This window comes from Microcaecilia unicolor, chromosome 14, assembly GCF_901765095.1.
Source record: "Microcaecilia unicolor chromosome 14, aMicUni1.1, whole genome shotgun sequence".
Lineage (NCBI taxonomy): Eukaryota > Metazoa > Chordata > Amphibia > Gymnophiona > Siphonopidae > Microcaecilia > Microcaecilia unicolor.
The window spans coordinates 52794576-52810984 of NC_044044.1; positions in this window are offsets into that span (position 1 = coordinate 52794576).

A 16409-nucleotide genomic window follows, 5' to 3' on the forward strand; every position below is an offset into this window, starting at 1 on the left:
GGAACTTTTCTGAGCATGCGCCAAGGCACAATCCTCCCACCGAACTCCCTCATGTTCAGTGCTCTGAGCGCACCTATATTTGCATCTCATTAGCATTGAGCATTAGGACACTGTTCTGTGCTGTTCCGGCAGTCTGCAGTGCTATTCGGACCAGTGCTGGAGTTTGAGCATCGGGGACCTTAAATACCTATGCGGCATAAGTGCACATGAGTGCAGGGCCACCGAGAGACTGAACTGGGTCTGGGGCAGGGCTGCCACCACCAGGGCAGGGCCACTGCTGCCCCCCCCCCCCAAATCACCTGCTGCCGTCCTCCCATCGCTATCGCTGCCGCAACAGGAAATACCTTGGCTGGCGGGGATCCCGAGGCCCCGCCAGCAGAAGGCATCTTCCTCCAGCGCTGACTGCCTGCCCCTGCACCTGAGAGGAAAAGCAGTCGCTCAGCAGAGCAGCACTGGAGGAAGCTCCGGGTCCTCCCCAGCCTCCAAGGGGGGCCTGGCGCCGGAGTTCTTTCTCTCCTGCTCCTGTCGGGTCCCGTCAGCAGGAGAGATAAACCCTTGGAGGCCCGGGCCTGGGGAATTTTGCTCCCTCCCCCCCGCCCTCCCCCTCTCAGCGGCTCTGCACAGGAGGGGGCATAGGATGAAGGCGAAAGAGGACAGACTCAAGAGAATTCTAAGTGCACAGAGACCTGGAAATTTGTAGCCTGCACCGTGGGGAGTGGGGGAGTGGAAGGAGGAGAGAAGGAACCATAAGGGTGGGGAGGGGGAGAGAGGGGACACAGAGTCGCTGGACCATAGGGGTGGCAGGAAAGGGAGAGGAACAGACAGGAAAATGATGCGCTGCATTACCAACGGGAAGGGAAGTGTCAGGAAGTTGCTGTACCATAACGGACCATGCTGGTAGTAGCGGTTTAACTTGCCACTGCTTTTGGGTTGCTTTTGCAGGCGTTGGTGTTTCTGATATTCACTGCTGGGTCATATCCAGGCACTGGCATTACATGTGCAGGTCTTTGAGGCCCGTATGTAGGTGCCAGCTGATTAAGGACTGGTTTTCTTGCATCTGCTAATTTAGGTATAAGGGTGCCAGCACTGAATATCACCTGTATATGGGCCTTCCAGACACTGTTATTACTGCTGCCCACTATTTTCCGGCTCTGTCCCAGCTGCCCCCAGACTGCCCTGACACCTGGACAGCCCCACAGCAGTCATACCAATAGTTTACTGCTGAAAATCTGGGGACAACCCACTCGGTCTGCCCTCCCCCCTTAATGTCCAAAATTTCTGAAAATGACTGGTTAGCGCCAACCTTAAAGCTGGCTATGTTGAGGGCAATGCAGGGGCTGGTTAGGTCCTGATATTCAGACATAGGGCATTGAATTTTGGTTTTAGTACCTGTTGCGGACAAGGAAATCCAGCACTGTCGAGATTTGGAGCATGATTTTTTACAAAGGGAGTACATCTGTACACATGGGATTGTGTGCAATTGTATGATTTTGTGTTTAACTTTCCTCCTTTCTCCCCCCCCCCCCCCCCCTCCAATGCCAAAATAAAAAGAAACAGTCAGGATGGTATGAAATTTGCTAGTGCTTTATTTTGCCGTGCCATACATTTTCCTGCTGTAGCTCTTTATTTCTCTCTGGGTGATGATGGTAGGTCTTTCTTTGATGCGCTAGCTGGTCACAATGCCTTTGGAGAGGTTGCCATTTGGAGTTCAGGTGAGGGCGGAGAGGCTTCCTTGCGGGCCCAGACAGCATGGCAGCAGGAATTGTCTGGCGTGGCATCTACCTTCTAGAGTATCGTCTGTACCGTCGTCTGTATCCGGATCTGTATCCGGATCCGTTTCCACTAACATTTCCTGTAGTGACAACAAGAATGGAGGTGGTTAGTTGTTGGAATAAGGCCTTGTTTGGGTTCTTGCTTTGGTGGGGGGGGGGGGGGGGGGGTAGAGAGCTTGAGAATATTGTGTCCAAGCATAGTTACCTCCTCGTCTCCTTCTGTGTCTCCTCCTGACATGCCCTCGACGGGATCCCCTGTGGGGCCTCCCAAGCCTCCTTCGTGGAGATCTTCTCCTTCGCCTTCTCTGTGCACTTCTGCTCCTGCTTCGATGTCTTCTGTAGGCCATGGTGACTTCTGTTCTTGTTTTGAGCTAGGAGCAGGACTCATGTCTTGGGCTGCCCCACAGCCACCTATATAGCTACCGGCCATTGTGACGTCAACCGATGATGCTGTGGCCTGCCCGGTGAGAAGTGGCAGTGGCTGCCTTTTGTCGGCGACCATATATGGGAATAAGGGTGTGGAAGCGATTCGGGTGGGGGTAACAAACATATCAATACACTTTCATTTTTTTGTTTCCCTTATCAAAGGGTTGACATCAATCTCATTGTACACTTACGTTCATGCATGTGTTGCTGTTAATTTTACTCGCTAGCTATGATGTTAATCTGAATTTTGATTGCATCTTTGATGGGTGGGGGAGGGGCACATTTGATATACTGCTAAGAGTCGTGCTGTTATGGTGGTTTACTGTGATCATTTCTGATAGTGAAAAGAAAGAATAAAGTTGCAAATCAAATAGAAGGAGAAAATAAAGAGAATTAGACTCTTGTCCTTGGCATTCCTGGACAAGGATAGGAGTTTTTTGCTCTACATGCCTTTGCCATCACTAAGCTGACAGTGAGCATTCCCAGCCCTCCCTTTCCCCATCTCCATCTCCTTGACTTCTTCCCCCATTATCTCCCAGCCTTCTAGCTCCCGCTTTTTGAGTATTTCACTCCCCAGTCATCCCCAGCCTCCCTTCCCACTTCCTCTCCCATGACAACCGGAGAGCTACCATTGAAACTACCACAAATATGAGGGTAGCGAGACCTAAGAAGGGTAAGCCAGCTGTAGAATTACAGCAGAGGCAGCAGACACTGCTGTCTTCTCTTCAGGGCTGGCTTAACCATTAGGCATTAATAGGCCATTGCCTAGGGCAGCAGCTGTGTGTGTGTATGGGGGGGGGGGGGGGCAAAGAGCAGCAAATTAATTCTGTAGTTTCTGACAAGCACACAAATTCAGAAGGTATTTTACCAGCAAGAAGGTTGGACAGTTTTCAAATAGTTGTTATGGGAGGGGTGATCATGGGTGTGGGCCTAAAAGTTAAGGGGGGGTGCATAAGACTGAAGGTCCTGCTTCTCTTCCTTCTGTCCCTCTATTACTACTACTACTACTACGTAACACTTCTAAAGCGCTACTAGGGTTACGCAGCACTGTACAGTTTGCTCCCCCCCCCCCCCCCCCCGCCTCCCCCTCTCAGGCATAGGATAAAGGCGAAAGAGGACAGACTCAAGAGAATTCTAAGTGCACAGAGACCTGGAAATTTGTAGCCTGAGAAGGACCATTGTAGTCACATCTCCTGCACCGTGGGGAGTGGGGGAGTGGAAGGAGGAGAGAAGGGACCATAAGGGTGGGGAGGGGGAGAGAGGGGACACAGAATCGCTGGACCATAGGGGTGGCAGGAAAGGGAGAGGAACAGAGACAGGAAAATGATGCGCTGCATTACAAGGGAAGGGAAGTGTCAGGAAGTTGCTGTACCATAAGGGACCATGCTGGTAGTAGCGGTTTAACTTGCCACTGCTTTTGGGTTGCTTTTGCAGGCGTTGGTGTTTCTGATATTCACTGCTGGGTCATATCCAGGCACTGGCATTACATATGCAGGTCTTTGAGGCCCGTATGTAGGTGCCAGCTGATATTTAATGCTGGCACCCTCATACCAAAGGTAGGACTGGTTTTCTTGCATCTGCTAATTTAGGACAGCCCCACAGCAGTCATCTGGGGACAACCCACTCGGTCTGCCCTCCCCCCTTAATGTCCACAATTTCTGAAAATGACTGGTTAGCGCCAACCTTAAAGCTGGCTATGTTGAGGGCAATGCAGGGGCTGGTTAGGTCCTGATATTCAGACATAGGGCATTGAATTTTGGTTTTAGTACCTGTTGCGGACAAGGAAATGCTGTCTGCCAGCACTGTCGAGATTTGGAGCATGATTTTTTACAAAGGGAGTACATCTGTACACATGGGATTGTGTGCAATTGTATGATTTTGTGTTTAACTTTCCTCCTTTCTCCCCCCCCCCCCCTCCAATGCCAAAATAAAAAGAAACAGTCAGGATGGTATGAAATTTGCTAGTGCTTTATTTTGCCGTGCCATACATTTTCCTGCTGTAGCTCTTTATTTCTCTCTGGGTGATGATGGTAGGTCTTTCTTTGATGCGCTAGCTGGTCACAATGCCTTTGGAGAGGTTGCCATTTGGAGTTCAGGTGAGGGTGGAGAGGCTTCCTTGCGGGCCCAGACAGCATGGCAGCAGGAATTGTCTGGCGTGGCATCTACCTTCTAGAGTATCGTCTGTACCGTCGTCTGTATCCGGATCTGTATCCGGATCCGTTTCCACTAACATTTCCTGTAGTGACAACAAGAATGGTTAGTTGTTGGAATAAGGCCTTGTTTGGGTTCTTGCTTTGGTGGGGGGGGGGGGGGGGGGGGGGTAGAGAGCTTGAGAATATTGTGTCCAAGCATAGTTACCTCCTCGTCTCCTTCTGTGTCTCCTCCTGACATGCCCTCGAAGGGATCTCCTGTGGTGCCTCCCAAGCCTCCTTCGTGGAGATCTTCTTCGCCTTCTCCGTGCACTTCTGCTCCTGCTTCGATGTCTTCTGTAGGCCATGGTGACTTCTGTTCTTGTTTTGAGCTAGGAGCAGGACTCATGTCTTGGGCTGCCCCACAGCCACCTATATAGCTACCGGCCATTGTGACATCAACCGATGATGCTGTGGCCTGCCCGGTGAGAAGTGGCAGTGGCTGCCTTTTGTCGGCGACCATATATGGGAATAAGGGTGTGGAAGCGATTCGGGTGGGGGTAACAAACATATCAATACACTTTCATTTTTGTTGTTTCCCTTATCAAAGGGTTGACATCAATCTCATTGTACACCTAAGTTCATGCATGTGTTACTGTTAATTTTACTCGCTAGCTATGATGTTAATCTGAATTTTGATTGCATCTTTGATGGGTGGGGGAGGGGCACATTTGATATACTGCTAAGAGTCGTGCTGTTATGGTGGTTTACTGTGATAATTTCTGATAGTGAAAAGAAAGAATAAAGTTGCAAATCAAATAGAAGGAGAAAATAAAGAGAATTAGACTCTTGGCCTTGGCATTCCTGGACAAGGATAGGAGTTTTTTGCTCTACATGCCTTTGCCATCACTAAGCTGACAGTAAGCATTCCCAGCCCTCCCTTTCCCCATCTCCTTGACTTCTTCCCCCATTATCTCCCAGCCTTCTAGCTCCCTCTTTTTGAGTATTCCACTCCCCAGTCATCCCCAGCCCCCCTTCCCACTTCCTCTCCCATGACAACTGGAGAGCTACCATTGAAACTACCACAAACATGAGGGTAGCGAGACCTAAGAAGGGTAAGCCAGCCGTAGAATTACAGCAGAGGCAGCAGACACTGCTGTCTTCTCTTCAGGGCTGGCTTAACCATTAGGCATTAATAGGTCATTGCCTAGGGCAGCAGTTGTGTGTGTGTATGGGGGGGGGGGGGGGGCAAAGAGCTGCAAATTAATTCTGTAGTTTCTGACAAGCACACAAATTCAGAAGGTTGGACAGTTTTCAAATAGTTATTATGGGAGGGGTGATCATGGGTGTTGGAGGGCCAAAGGGCCTAAAAGTTAAGGGGGGGGGTGCATAAGACTGAAGGTCCTGCTTCTCTTCCTTCTGTCCCTCTATTACTACTACTACTACGTAACACTTCTAAAGCGCTACTAGGGTTACGCAGCGCTGTACAGTTTAACAAAGAAGGACAGTCCCTGCTCAAAGGAGCTTACAATCTAATGGACAAAATGTGCGGTCAATCAAATTGGGGCAGTCTAAATTTCCTGAATAGAGGTAAAATGGTTAGGTGCCGAAGGCGACATTGAAGAGGTGGGCTTTGAGCAAGGATTTGCACAGAAGGACAGAGAGACTGCTCCATGGAGCCTTCTACTTTTGCTGTGTTTCTGAGGGCTACTGCCTTTCCTATGTCCTGCTCCTCCCATGCCCGTAGGGTTAGGGTTTGCTCTGTTGTTGCTCAGTAGGTGACATGAGAGTGAGCAAGTCTGGGGAGACAGAGAGGGAAGGGTAGGGAGATAGGATTTGATATACTGACTTTGCCTTTCTATGGTGGCAATCAAAGCAGTTTATATATTATATACAGGTACCTGGAGCAATGGAGTGATAAGTGATTTTTCCAGAGTCACAAGGAGCTGCAATGCGAATCAAACCCAGTTCCCCAGGTTCTCAGGCTACTACACTAACTATTAAGCTACTCCTCCACTCAGCTGACAGGTGGAAGGAGCAAGGAGCAGAGGTAGAGGTTGGGAGTTTGAGGAGGGGTGAAGTAGCCAAAAAAGAGGGAATTGCAGGATTGTAAAGTGTTGGTGGAAGAGTCAGTGGAGGAAAGGGAGGGCTGAGAGTTAAAGAAAAGGAAATGAAGGGTTCAACGGAGAATTAGATAGGAGAGTGGGGGGGGGGGGGGGGGGGGAATGGAGCGATGAAGGGTGATATGTAGAAGGTAAATAAGTACCTGTATACAATATGTAAGCTGCATTGAGCCTGCCATGAGTGGGAAAGCGTGGGGTACAAATGTAACAAAAAAAAAAAGGTAAAGCATCGGGAAAAGGAGACCAGGAGAGAAATGAGATTAAAGAAAGATATCTGAGAGACAGATGAGAGCAAGAAGGATGGAAAAGGAGGAGACAAGTTTAGAAGAGAGAGAATGGAAAGGAGAAAGACTAGATCAGGGGTTCCCAAACCTGGTCCTGGAAGCACCCCAGCCGGTCAGGTTTTCACTGCATGCAAATCTATCTCATGAATATTCGTTGTGAACATACAGAAACCCTGACCGGCTGGGGTGCCTCCAGGACCAGGTTTGGGAACCACTGGACTAGATGAAAAGAGAAACAAAATGAAGTGGAGAAGGGAATTAAAAAATCTAACGTAAAGGTAACAAAGCTATAAATAAGCATCTCTGCACTCCTGTACCCCAGACTTGCAAAAACTCCTCTTTGAATCAGTATCTTGCACGTGACCACTTGGCTCAATGAACATAAACGTTCTCTGAAAGTCTCCAAAACTGAACCTTACTCTACTGTCCCCTCTCCCCCTGTTCTTCATGGCCATACCTTGACAAGTCCGCGTCCAAGGAGTAATATTCCTTTAAGCACCACATCGATAAAACTATCCAGACATCCTTCTTTGTGTCAGTCTGCTAAATCCTAAATCTCCTGCAATGCAAAGGCCTATTACCATCTGCCCATGACCACATCTCAAGACTACTCATACCACACCACTCCCCTTGGTTACTACAGTTCTCTCAGCAGCACCTTCTGCATCTCCCTCCCCCTTCTGTTATGTGACTGGCTACTGCCTTTGGGCCAAATTCTATAAATGGTGCCTTTAAAACCGGCACTGAAAAAACATGTACTTAGTGCGATTCTATAAATTATGCCTAAAGTTAGACACAGTTTATAGAATACTAGTAGAGGCCCGTTTCCGAAATAAATGAAACGGGCACTAGCAAGGTTCCACACCCCCTCCCTCCCGCCCTCTCTCTCTCTCTCCTCCGAGTTCCAGGCCCCCCTACCTCCCTCCCTCTCCTCCGAGTTCCAGGCACCCCTTCAAGTTCCAGGACCCCCCTCCGAGTTCCAGTACCCCCCTCCCCTTCGAGTTCCAGGACGTCCCTCCCTCCCCTCCCTTCCGAGTTCTATGCCCCCCCTCTCCTCCGAGGCAGTGGGAGCGAGTGCGATTGCCTGTGGTTGGTCCCTTCTCCTTCTGACATCGCGTTTCTTTCCCTGGCAACTATACAGAGTTCCCTTGAGGGTGGGGCAGTGATCGGGAGTGCGAACACTACACGGTTTCACTGCCACACCGCCACGGAGTCAGCTTCAGAACATTGGAGGTGCAAATTATTAGATGCTTAGCGGCCGTTCTTGTGACTAAAATTTAGGTGCTCCCATTGAGGCCACCTAAAACCAGGCCTAAATCCCTGCATCTAACTTAGGCTCAGGTCAGGTGTATTGCATAATGGCGCACATAGTTTTTTTAAATGCTCACAAACTACCTATTCCACACCCCCTTTTCATCTGTGCGCATTAGAATTTACGTGCATCACGTTATAGAATACGCCTAGAAAGTTGTGCGCGTAAATTCTAATTAAAGCCAAATAGTGCCGCTAATTGGTTGTTGTTCCAATTATTGGCGTTGATTGGCTTGTTAATTAAGTTGTGTGCACAATTTGGCCGTGTGGCCAAATTATCACACACAGCTTAAGGCACCATTTGTAGAATTTCAGGGTTTGCCTGCATTGGCCTCCAACTTTGCAATACCCTACCATTAACCCTGAAACTTGAATCCTCCTATTCTACTTTCAGAAAACTCCTCAAATCCTGGTTGTTTAGTTAAGCCTTTTTCACCATAGTCATCTCCCTTTCATTTCTGCGCTTTTTATTTTCTCTCTTCTCCCCGGCTCTGCTGAGCTTTTATTGTAAACCGCCTAGCTGCCCAATCTGGCGATTGGTGGTATTTTAAATAACTTTCTAACTCTTCTTACTCTCTTAACTATCTATATGTTCCATCTTTGCTATTGTGTTGACATTGTAAGTAGTATACTGTGCCATACTTTGTATTGTTATTTGAATATTTTTACTGCTGTAATTGCCTACTGTTCATGTTTGATCTATTTTTACTGTGCACCGCCTTGAGTGAATTCCTCAAAAAGGCGGTAAATAAATCCTAATCTCTATATAATAATTGGTCAACCTGCCTCCCTGGATGGCTGGCTGGCTGGGTTCATAACTGCATGCAAATGAGCTGACGTCAGCTGACTTCCAGCGTTCCCCTTCCCTCTCAGTATCCCACCCTCACGCAAAGATGAAATGACGTCAGAGGAGGGTGGGACACTGAGAGAGAAGGCTGGAGGTGAGCTGAGCCTGCCACTTTCACTGCCTCTGCTGTGACCTGAGGTAAAATGAAAGGTTTAAAGGCAGGGCGGCAGGAAGGACAAGAGGGCTGTTGTAGGAGACAACGGCGGGAAGGTGAGGGCTGGGGTTCAACTCGACCTTGGGTGCTTAAAAGGGAGGCAGCTGGGGGCTGGGGTGACTCACTGGACAGGGAGGGGAGGGGAATCGCTGGACATCAATGGGATGGGATGGAAGGGGAGAATCGCTCGACATGGAGAGCAGAGCAGGGCAGGGGAGAGAGGAGAAATCGCTTAGACAAGAGTCACTGGCCATGGATGGGAGGGCAGGAGAGGGCAGAGGAGAATCGCTAGACATGGATGGGATGGGAGGGGAGAGGAGAATCGCTGGACACAGTGGCGATCCTAGTCGGCATGACACCCGGGGCGGAGCGCCGATGCGCCCCCCCCCCCCCGCGGCGAAATGACACCCCCCCCGGGTGCACGCCGCTGGGGAGGGGGGGTGCCGCAGCTCGCGCCTGTCATCTGACTTCGCTGACTTCGCTAACTTCGCTGCAGCTCCCTCTGCCCCGGCCGGAACAGGAAGTAACCTGTTCCGGGGCAGAGGGAGCTGCAGTGAAGTTAGCGAAGTCTGCGAACTCAGCTGACAGGCGTGCGCCGCGGCACCCCCCCCAGCAGTGTGCACCCGGGGCGGACCGCCCCCACCGCCCCCCCCTTGGTACGCCACTGGCTGGACATGGATAGGATGGAAGGGGAGAATCGCTCAACATGGACAGGAGGGCAGGGCAGGGGAGAGAGGAAAAATCGCTTAGATGATAGCCTTCCTAGGGCCTGTTTCATTTTTCACGAAACGGGCTTTTTTGCTTGTAAATAAATAAATGATAAAACATAACTCTTGCCTGCTTGACATATTGACTCAAAACAGTAAAGTACGTACACACAAGTGGGACACACAAACAGAAAACACCCTGCTTCCATAGTGAACATTACATTCAAGACCACATGTAAAGGTCAAGGAGCAAAACGTTATGCTACGTAAGTATATGATTGGGGATAATTAAGTAAAAACTCAATTATCCAAGAACAGGGTGGTACTTGTAGGGGATTGAAATATGATATAATAGGATCAGACGTTAATTCAATTCAAGATTGATTCCTTGCTTTGTTGAAGGTTAAACGAAAAAAAAAAAAGAGTTTTCGGTAAACTTCAAAATGACGTACTTGTTTGTGTACGTAATTAGTTTAGGTAATTGATATTGTTGGATTATTTGTAGTAAATAATTAGCAGATTTTAGTACACACAGCTTCAGCTTTAGAAATGTTAATTTCTTTCTTCATCTCTCTCTCATTCACCCCTGAATAATTCACTGCTGAGTCACTTTAAAGTTGAAGTAACAAAACATCTGTTTACTCACAGTTTGTAGTTAGATTATAATCAGACAGGCTTTTATATACATATTACTATACATTTGTATTATCAGCTCTTTCCATGTGCTTAGATGGTAATGGATGCTCACACCACCATAGATCCTCTCAGGTTAGGAGAGATCATGAGCTCCATGTGCTGCATGTGCTGCATCTAACCCCCACAGGAAGTTGCATAGCTATGTGACCTCTCTAAGTAATTCACATCAGAGGTCACAGAGTAATCACAGAGAAATAATAGGTGACAGGCAATGCATGTAAAATACAATTACATTCCAACAAACCCCTTCTCATGCATAACTGTCATGCAATTATTTATTCATACAAAGTCCAAGCTTTATACGCAGATTCACAAAATGTTCTCTGGGTAACGGTTTGGTCATGATGTCAGCTGTCATCTCACTGGTGTGACAATAGTGTAGACTTATGACCCCTTCTTTCGCCAACTCTCGCACGTTGTGGTATTTCGTTGCGATGTGCTTGGTGCGTGACTGAACCTTGTCATTCTGTGACAGTCGGATGCAGCTCTGATTATCTTCCATTATCTGGATTGGTCTCTTTTCAGCTATTCCAAAATCCAGCATAAGTTTTTCAATCCACATCAGTTCTCTGCACGCTTCCGATACGGCCACGTATTCAGCTTCTGTAGAAGACAAACTCACAATACTTTGTTTATGACTGGCCCATGAAATTTGTACATTTCCATACATAAACACATATCCACTTGTGGATTTATAATCAGAATGATCCCCTGCCCAATCTGAATCACAGTAACATATTAGTTTTGGATTACTATTGGCTGAAATCTTTAATTTACAATCAATGGTACCCTTTAAATACCTTACCATCCTTTTAACTGCAGTCCAATCTGATTTGGTAGGTGAGCTGACCCTTCTGCTCAAAATTCCTACTGCATTTGCTATATCAGCCCTGTATGTGGTAGCTAGATATAAAAGCTTACCTATGGCTGATCTATATTGGATGTTATCTGGTAAAGGTTCTCTTACTGTTTCATCCTTCAGAAAATCAGTGATCATGGGTGTGCTTACAACTTGGGCATCTTGCATACCTAAACTTTCAATAAGCTCATTTATTTTCTGCTTCTGGCTTAGAAGATAAGAACCATCATTTTGTTTCTCAATTTCTATACCAAGATAGTATGACACATTACCAAGTTCTTTTATCTCAACATTGAGGTTTAAACACTTTACAATGTCCTTGTACTCTTGCTCACTTTTGCTTGCAATGAGCAGATCATCAACAAAAGCTAAAATGTATGCATATTGTCCATTTGTGCACCTAGTGTACAAGCATTTATCTGCTTCACCTTGCTTAAATCCTATATTTGTCAATATTTCATGCAATTTTTCATTCCAACATTCTGCACTTTGCTTTAATCCACAAAGACCTTTGTTTAATTTACACACTAGCTGTCTTTGTTTTGTATTTATGAAACCTGTTGGCTGTTCCATGTACAAGTCTTCAGTTATATCTCCGTGAAGAAACGCTGTTTTCACATCAATGTGTTTGACTTGCATGCCTTTTGAGACTGCAATGCTCAGAAGTGTTCTTATTGTCGTGTGTTTCACTACAGGTGCAAACACTTCATCAAAATCTTCTCCATATTTTTGAAGATATCCCTTTGCCACTAATCTGGCTTTATACCTTTCCACTTTTCCTTGTGCATTCCTTTTTAACTTGAATACCCATTTGCATCCTATAGCTTTCTTGCCAGGAGGTAATTTTGTAAGAATCCAAGTATTATTTTTATCCAATGCATCAATTTCTTCTTGTGCAGCTTTATGCCATTCAGCAGCTTCTTCTGCTGGCATTTTCTCAATCTCATCCCATGTTAAGGGCTCTTGAGCTTCTGCTGACTTTGTTAGGTAAGACAGTCTTGGGGGTGGAACACCTTTGTTTTCCCTGGATGAGCGTCTGACAACAGGTTGGTCTGACCTTTCCGCATCCTCTAAATCTGAGAGTCCTTCTCCAATTGATTCCCCTTCTCCAACTGTACTGTCTTCTTCAATGATCCTTTCTGTGTCTGCTTCCTCTGCCTGTTCCTCGTTAGATACAGGTGAGTTGCTTTCAGACATCTGCCTTGGTATGGCATTTATATACACTGGCATGTCTATTATGGTTCTAGTTTCATATTCTGGATGATAAGGCTCATCTGGGATAGTCCAGCCTTTATCAACCCTCTTGTTTTCATCAAAATATGTAACATGTCTTATGCCAACAATGCCAGTTTTCAGATTCAAAATTCTATATCCTTTGTGTCCTGGAGCATAGCCAACTAAAATGCCCCTTTCTGTTGTGGAATCCAGCTTATGCCTTCTTTGCTTTGGTTCATGAGCATATGCTGTACTTCCAAATGTTCTTATGTGTGACAGGTTTGGCTTCCTACCATGCCATGTCTCATGTGGTGTGCGCTCAGCGCCTTTAGTTGGCATTCTGTTTTGTAGGTACACTGCTGTGAGAATGGCTTCCCCCCATAGTCTTTTAGGGAGATTGCTATCTGACAGCATACATCTGGTCATTTCCACAATTGACCTAAATTTTCTCTCTGCAACAGAATTTTGCTCTGGTGTATAAGCTACTGTTGTGATATGCTGAATGCCTTCTTGTTCTAGAAATGTGTGCATGCTTTGTGAAGTGAACTCACCACCATTGTCGGTCTGAAGAACCTTTGGTTTTCTTTCAAATTTATTGCTCACCATGGCTACGTATTTCTTCAGCATGTCTGTGACTTTACTTTTTTCTTTCAGCAAATAGGCCACACAATATCTAGAGAAATCATCCAAGAATATTAGCACAAATCTGTTATTTCCCAATGATGGGATATTAAACGGTCCACATAAGTCACTGTGTATTAAGTCCAGCACTTTATTACTCCTATTTCCTGTGTATGCAGGAAATGAGGGTCTTACACCTTTTTGAGTAACACAGTCTATGCATTTCTCCATTTTACCAGCATCTGCACTTATCTGAATGCCGGTGGCCAGTTGCTTACTGTAAAGATCCTGGATCACCTTAGAATCACGATGTCCCAGGCGGCGGTGCCAGATTTCCAGACTACATTTACCATCATTCTTCCTTACTTGCGCCATATGTGAGGCTTCACCTGAAATGTTCAGCTTATAAACATCATTATGCATAAAAGCTTCAGCATACACTTCATCATTTTTAGAGATTGTGCACTTACTGTTTTCAAAATGAATCACAAATCCCTTCTTATCTAATGTAGATACACTAAGCATATTGCAAACTGCTTGGGGAATATACAAGACATCACTTACAGGAATTTCTTTAACTTCATTAGACACTTTGCATTTTAAGAATCCAATACCTTTTGCTTGGATCTTAGCAGTCCCTGCGTTTGCAGTTTTAAGAATACCTTCCTCTGGACACATTTCCTGAAAGAAATTCTTACAATTGGTTAAATGGCATGTGCTCCCTGAATCCAAAATCCAAGTACTTTCATTTGAATTATTATTTACCATAGTCAAAGATTTTTCTGCCATTAGAAAGCCCTTGTGTTTATCTTTGTCCTTCATACATTTCCTGGTTTGAAAATTCTTTATTTCCATTGGCTTAGGTGAGCTAGAGGGAGTGTTTTGTGTTTCCTTACACCATTTAGATACATGTCCCTCCTTTCCACATGAGTAGCAAATCATCTTGCCCTTGGGTGGAGTTTTCCCATAGCTCCGCCTTCCTCTGTTCTTTGCCAAGAAATTTGTTTCATTTCTCTCTGACTGACTTTGAGAACACATCTCCTCAGAATCATTTATTATGCATTCCTGCCTTAGCTTTGATGTTGCCTGTTCAAAAGATTGCCCTTCAATGGCCTCATTTACAGACCTAAAAACATCAAACTTCTTTGATAGTGAGGTAAAAAGAAATGCTCTTTTCAATGCATCACACATGGGAATTCCAGAAAGTTCTAGCTTTTGAAATGAAGACATAAGATGCATAATGTGATCATTACATTTACTTTTATCCCTTAATTTGGTTTCATTCAACTCTGCCAGCCAAATTGGTTGCTGCTTTGCATATGTAGTTGCATACATAGTTCTCAGTTTATATAAAATGTCCTTTGGTGTATCTTTTCCCTCCACTAATATGGCTTGTTTTTCTGAGAGAGCTTCCAAAAGCATGCACTTCACATAATAGTTTGCATTGTCCCATTCAGCCATATTTTCAGCTGTTCTGTCTTGGTCTAAGCATATATCTAATCTTTTTGCTCGAAGGAAACATATGAATCTTAATTCCCACTGCTGATAATTAAACTCAGTTAATCTAGGCACCTTGAGAGAATAGAACAATGGTGAATTTTTTCCCTCAGCCATTTTCTTAGCCTTCTGTCTGCTGTGTGGGGGGAGAGAGAGACAGACTGAATCTTTCCTTTAAAACTTAAGAGAAAAATGTGGCCTTTTTTTCTGCCTGGTAATATTTCTCTTCTTTTTCAATTCCTGGCCCTGGGCCCATAACCCTTTTGTTGGATTATTTGTAGTAAATAATTAGCAGATTTTAGTACACACAGCTTCAGCTTTAGAAATGTTAATTTCTTTCTTCATCTCTCTCTCATTCACCCCTGAATAATTCACTGCTGAGTCACTTTAAAGTTGAAGTAACAAAACATCTGTTTACTCACAGTTTGTAGTTAGATTATAATCAGACAGGCTTTTATATACATATTACTATACATTTGTATTATCAGCTCTTTCCATGTGCTTAGATGGTAATGGATGCTCACACCACCATAGATCCTCTCAGGTTAGGAGAGATCATGAGCTCCATGTGCTCCATGTGCTGCATGTGCTGCATCTAACCCCCACAGGAAGTTGCATAGCTATGTGACCTCTCTAAGTAATTCACATCAGAGGTCACAGAGTAATCACAGAGAAATAATAGGTGACAGGCAATGCATGTAAAATACAATTACATTCCAACAGATATGAGGTTAGCAGTATGAATTGTTTTGTGGATTACATTCTTGCAATTAGAGAAATGTAAGATGAAATATTCTCTGGATGATTGCTTGGTGGTAATTTGATGACATCATTCATATAAGATGGAGACATACATAGTAACATAGTAGATGATGGCAGAAAAAGACCTGCATGGTCCATCCAGTCTGCCCAACAAGATAAACTCATATGTGCTACTTTTTGTGTATACCTTACTTTGATTTGTATCTGTCATTTTCAGGGCACAGACCGTATAAGTCTGCCCAGCACTAGCCCCGCTTCCCAACCACCGGCTCTGGCACAGACCATATAAGTCTGCCCAGCAATATCCTCGCCTCCCACCACCAGCTCTGCCACCTAATCTCAGCTAAGCTCCTGAGGATCCATTTCTTCTGTACAGGATTCCTTTATGCTTATCCCACGCATGCTTGAATTACGTTACCGTTTTCCTCTCCACCACCTCCCGCGGGAGGGCATTCCAAGCATCCACCACTCTCTCCGTGAAAAAATACTTCCTGACATTTTTCTTGAGTCTACCCCCCTTCAATCTCATATCGTGCCCTCTAGTTCTACCGCCTTCCCACCTCCGGAAAAGGTTCGTTTGCCGATTAATACCTTTCAGATATTTGAACGCCTGTATCATATCACCCCTGTTTCTCCATTCCTCCAGGGTACACATGTTGGAGACATGCCATACAAAATTTGGTGAATGAATACACATAATTTGAATGATATTCTATCTTTTATTGGCAACCAATGTAAATCATAAAGAAAAGGGGGCTTTGGTGAAGAACGGTGATCTACATATGAGACGCACAGCAGTGTTTTGAGCGGTTTGTAGTTTTTTAAGAAGACTGCATTTAATTTCTGTGTAGATGGAGTTACACTAGTCAAATTTTGTTAAGACCAGGGATTGAACTAAGGTATGAAAGGGTCTTAATCTCTTTAGTTTCCAGAGTGTATTAAAAAACAATTTAGTCCACTTGAGAGACCTGATTTTGGAGGGAGAGAAATTGGTCAATTGTAATTC